Raw genomic sequence first — 6,000 nt, forward strand, 5'->3', positions numbered from 1 at the left:
TTAAAATGGCAGCATGCCCCCAATCAGGGGGTGCCGATCGGAGGCACGCCCGCCCGTGCCCGCTTCTACACTTCCCTCCCTGACAGGGGGAAGATTCTTCCCTAAGCAACAACATTGCACTTTTAAATTGTGCCTTTAAGGTAATGAAATATCTCAAGGCACTTCACAGGAATATTATAAAACAAAGGATCACACCAATTCACATAGGGGGATGTTATAAGACCAAAAGCTTTGTCAAAGAGATAGGTTTTAAGGAGTGTGTTAAAGGAGGAAAATGAAGGAGAGAGGCAGAGAGCTGTTGGGAAGGAGTTCCAGAGCTTGGAGCCTAGGCAACTGAAGACATGCCCACCAATAGTGGAAAAAATAAAATTGGGTATGTTCAGGTGGCCAAAATTAGATGAATGTAGGTATTTGAGAGGGTTGTGGAGTTGGAGGAGATTACAGAGATAGGGAGGATGAGGCCATGGAGGAATTTGAAAACAAGGATGAGAGTTTTAAAATCAAGACATTACTTGACTGCGAGCCAGTGAACACAGCGGTGAGAGGGAAATGAGGTTTGCTTGAGTTAAGACATGGGCAACGGGATTTTCACAGAATTGTTATGGCATAGCAGGAGGCCATTCAGCCTATCATGTCTGCACTGGCTCTCTGAGCATTTTAACTTAGTGCCAATCACCTGCCTTCTCCCCGTAACCCTGCACGTTGTTTCTATTTAAATAATCATCCAATGCCCTCTTGAATGCCTCAGTTGAACCTGCCTCCACCACACTTCCAGGCAGTGCATTCCAAACCCTAACTACTTGCTGTGTAAAAAAGCTTTTTCTCACCTTGCATTTGCTTCTTTTGCAAACACTTAAAAAAAAAACTGTGCCCTCTGGTTCTCGATCCGTTTACAAGCGGGAACAGTTTCTCCCTATGTACTCTGTTCAGTCCTCTCATGGTTTTGAAAATTTCTATCAAGTCTCCTCTTAGCCTTCTCCTCTCCAAGGAAAACAGTCCTGACTTCTCCAATCTTTCCTTATAACTGAAGTGTCTCATCCCTGGAACCATTCTTGTGAAAATCTTCTGCCCTCTCTCCAATGCGTTCAAATCCTTCTTATAGTGTGATGCCCAGAACTGTACACAGTACTCCAGCTGTGGTCTAACCAGTGTCTTATATAAGTTCATCATAACCTCCTCATTCTTTAGTATTCTATGCCCCTATTATTGAAGCTTAGAATACTGTATGCTTTGGTAACAGCTCTCTCTACGTGTCCTGCCACCTTTAATGACTCATGTACATATACACACAGGTCTCTCTGCTCCTGCACACCCTTTAAAATAGTATCCTTTATTTTATACTGTCTCTCCATGTTCTTTGTGCCAAAGTGTATTACCTCACATTTTTCCACATGGAACTTCATCTGCCACCTATCTGTCCACTCCACCAATGTGTCAATGTCCTTATGAATTTCTACACTGTCCTCCTCACAGTTTACAATTCTCCCAAATTTTGTATCGTCCACAAACTTTGAAATTGTTCCCTGCACACCAAGATCTAGATTATTTATATATATCAGGAAAAGCAATACCAACCCCTGGGAAATCAAATACCCATTAACTATTACTCTCTGTTTCCTATCCCACAGCCAATTTTGTATCCATGTTGCTACTGTCCCTTTTATTCCATGACCTATAACTTTCCTCTCAAATCTGCTGTGTGGCACTGTATCCAACGCCTTTTGGAAGTAAATATAAACTACATCAACGGCCTTGCCCTCATCAACCATCTCTGTTACCTCTTCAAAAAACCCCAACAAGTTAGTTAGATGCAATTTTCCTTTAACAAATCCATGCTGACCCTTCTGAATCAATCCACATTTTTCCATGTGACTATTAATTCTATCCTGAATAATCATTTCTAGAAGTTTCCCCACCACCGAAGTTAAACTGACGGGTCTGTAATTGCAGGGCAGATCTTTACAGCCTTGTTTGAACAAGGGCATAATGTTTGCAATTCATCAGTCCTCCCCGAGTCCAAGGAACATTGATAGATTATTGCCAGTGCCTCTGCAATTTGCACTCTCACTTCCTTCAATATTCTTGGATGCAACTCATCCGGTCCCAGTGCCTTATCAACTTTAAGTACCGACAGCTTATACAATACCACCTCCTTATCAATTTTAAGCCCTTCCAGTGACTGAGTTTCCTCATTTGTCATGATTGCCTGGGCAGCATCTGCCTCATAGGTAAAGACAGATGCAAAGTATTAATTTAACACCTCAGCCATGCCTCTTGCCTCTATATGTAAATCCCCTTTTTGGGCATAATAGGCCCTACTCTTCCTTTTACCACCCTTTTACACCGATGTGCTTATAGAATACTTTGGGATTTCATTTTATGTTAGCTACCAGTTTTTTTCCATAATCCCTCTTCACTTCTCGTAGTTGCTTTTTCACATCCTTCTGAACCTTCTGTATTCAGCTTGGTTCTCAATTGTAGTTGCTACCCAACACCTGCCATAAGCACACTTTTTCTTCTTTAACTTAATTTCTGTCCTCTTTGTCATCCAGGAAACTCTGGAATTGTTTGTCCTACCCTTCCCTTTTGAGGGAATATACCTTGACTGTGTCCAAACCATCCTCCTCTTTGAAGATAGCCCATTGTTCAGCTACTGCTTTTCCCGCCAGCCTTTGGTTCCAATCTATCTGGCCCAGATCCGCTCTTGCCCCATTGAAGTCCGCTCTCTGCCAGTTGATTGGATTGACTCTGGATTGACCAATGTCATTTTCCACCATCATCCTAAACCTTATGATACAATGATCACTGTCCCCAAAATGTTTCCCCATTGTCACTTGATCTACTTGGCCCACCTCATTCCAAAGAACCAGGTCTAGCAGTGCCTCCTTTCTTGTTGGACTGGATACATACTGCTGTAGGAAATTCTCCTGAATACAATCTAGGAACGCTTGTCCCTCACTGCCCTTTACACTACCACTGTCCCAGTCTATCCCAGTCTATATACATGTAATTAAAGTCCCCCATTATAACTACTCTATGATGTTTACACCTCTCTGTAATTTTCTTGCAGATTTGTTCCACTATATCCTTCCCACTAGCTGGTGGTCTATACATTACACTGAGCAATGTAATTGGCTCCTTCTTATTCCTTAGCTCTAGCCAAATCGATTCTGTCCTTGAATCCTCTGACACATCCTCTCTCTCCAGTACTACAATACTGTTCTTAGCCAAAAATGCCACCCCTCCTCCTTTTTCTCCTTTCCTATCTTTTCTGAACACCTTGTAACCAGGAATATTTAACACCCAGATCTGCCCTTCCTTAAACCAGGTCTCTGCTATCGTCACAACATCATAATCCCACAAGGCAATCTGTGCCTGTAACTCCTCAATTTTATTAACTGTACTCCATGCATTCACATATATGCAGTGTAACCCTGATTTAGACTTCATTACTTGCTCTCTTACTCTGATTCTGTCTATTAACTACCATTCTCTATTTTAGTGCTATCTGCCTCTCCCAGCATTCCATGCACCCTGGTATTACTTTCTAATACTCTCTTCTGGTTCCCACACCCCTGCTGAGTTAGTTTAAACCCTCCCCAACAGCAAAATTCCCCGCAAGGAACTCAGTCCCAACTCTGTTCAGGTGCAACCTGTGCCATCTCCCCCAGAGCCAGTTCCAGTGTCCCAGGAATCTAAATCCCTCCCTCCTGCACCATCTTTTCAGCCACGCATTCATCTGTCTTATCTTCCTATTTCTTCACTCACTTGCACATGGCACTGGGAATAATCCAGAGATTACTACTTTAGAGGTTCTGCTTGCTAATTTTCTCCCTACCTCCCTAAATTCCGATTGCAGGACCACATCCCCCTTCCTACCTATGTCGTTAGTACCAATGTGGATGGACCACGACCTCTGGCTGTTCACCCTCCCCCACAAGAATATTGTGCAGCTGTTCTGTGACACTTTAGATAAGCTCAAGTTTACAGAGGATAGAATGTGGAAGACTAGCCAGGAGTGTGTTGGAACGAGGGTTTCAGCAACAGATGAGCTGAGACGGGTAAAATTGGGCAATGCTTTAGAGGTAGAAATAGGTGGGGTTAGTGATGGCACAGATTTCATAAAAATGAATAAAATATTAAAAGATAAGTTACTCCCACACAAATGAGCAACAAGCTTAAAAACAGTAACATACCACATGCTTTAAATGAAATTGTCATATCAGCTTCAATATTATGGACTCTGTCAAAATTCATTAGAATTGCTTTTTGCCAAATATTCACAGCCCTCCATAAGGTATCTTCCACCTCACAGTAGCTTAGTTGAGGCACATAGTTTAATACTCTTTAGGAAGGATAAACATTGTTTATATTATTGTACATTTTTATTAAACTAAAATAAAAAGAAGTACGCTGCTTGAATTCTTTACCTGTATGTGACAAATGGTTTCCTCTGTCGAGGTCTTCCTGGATAGAGATTATATTGAGCAAGGTCAAGAGATCCACATCGAGGCATTTTCGTAGTTTCACAGTCAGTTTCCCTGTTTCCTGCAGTCCATAGAATTGTTGCACTTCTTTAATCTTTCCTGATAGGGAGCCCTTACTTTCTAAGAGACCTTCAGAGCCATCTCCCAAGGTATAGAACTGTTTAATATATTTCTGTTTGAAAGCATAAAAAATCAGATCAAATCTATTTAATTGATCCCTCTCTTATGTGTTTTAAAAAGCAAAATTATTACAATATAAAACTTATCAACCTCTCAACATATTTAAAATGATTGTTAAATATTGCAAACCTGTGCATAGTTCAAGTCACTTTGGAACATTCCCTTTGCTTCACTTTGAGGAAAGACCAACAAAGAAAAAACAATATTCACAAAAGGAAAAGAAAGTAAAAAACAAAGGCACAGCATCTTCAGAGCTGTTCCTAATGAACTAAATCATTTCTTGCTGAGACTAGAAATCTTCCTGTAGTCAATTATTTAAAACCTTTCTTGTTAAAGAAAGTTCACACCAATAGATTACAATTTAATTTGGAGGGAAATGAGGCAAGAATAATTGGATATATAATTCATTAACAAGTAATTGTGAGTGCAGGTATGTTCCCTTAGGGAGATATCTTACACATATGGTAATAATAAACATTGTTCATGTGCAATCAGACAACTTAGCAAGTTGACTACGTTGCCAATATACTGATGATGTAGAGACAGTTTGGCACCATTTGAACAGCATTGCTCTCAGGTGTGGCTGTTACACTACCAGTCATACAGAGGAACAAAGTACAGCTCAGTACATACACTCTAAAACAAATAGATGGAGAACAATACTCCCAATTTTGTGTGACTGATGAAAGTTTGTTGGTTGTAGGACAAGCAATTCTTAATAAAAATCAGACCCTCAAACAGACAACCAATGAGCAGGCCATCTGAAAATGCTGCTCCAGTGCGTGGACCAGTCAGGTGATGCCCTGCAGTTTACTCTTCCAAGGGTCTCATACATTGTGGTGGTCTGATACACTTTCCATAATATGGCACTCCACAGAGGTGTGGACCTTGAAGAGGTTGAAGCACTAGATCGACACAGTTCATCGTGGGAGGAAGAGGAGGGTGATGCAAAGCAGAGAGATGCAGGGATGTGTCCAGGGCTGTCTCAGAAATAGAAGCTCTCAACAGGCTGACCTGAATGCCAGGGCAAATCTGATCCAGGCATGTTTCACCTGAGCGCTACTCATCAAGCTGGACAGCGTTCTCTGGCACTTACCTTGCTCTGATTGTGAAAACAGCCTTTAAACAGACAGCTTTGAATAGCTCCATTCTTACTGACATTGCATAGGACATCTGTCCACCACTTTTTTGATTTGTTCGGGGTTTTCCATGAAAGATTGGAAGCTCACATGCCTAGGATCATGGCTCAACATGTCCAATGTTATTAGCAAATGACAATGTAGATTATCGTAAATTAACCCCAGTGAGCCAGTCCATGTTCTGACCAACATGG

The sequence above is a fragment of the Cetorhinus maximus genome, chromosome 7 (genome assembly GCF_964194155.1).
Source record: "Cetorhinus maximus chromosome 7, sCetMax3.hap1.1, whole genome shotgun sequence".
NCBI lineage: Eukaryota > Metazoa > Chordata > Chondrichthyes > Lamniformes > Cetorhinidae > Cetorhinus > Cetorhinus maximus.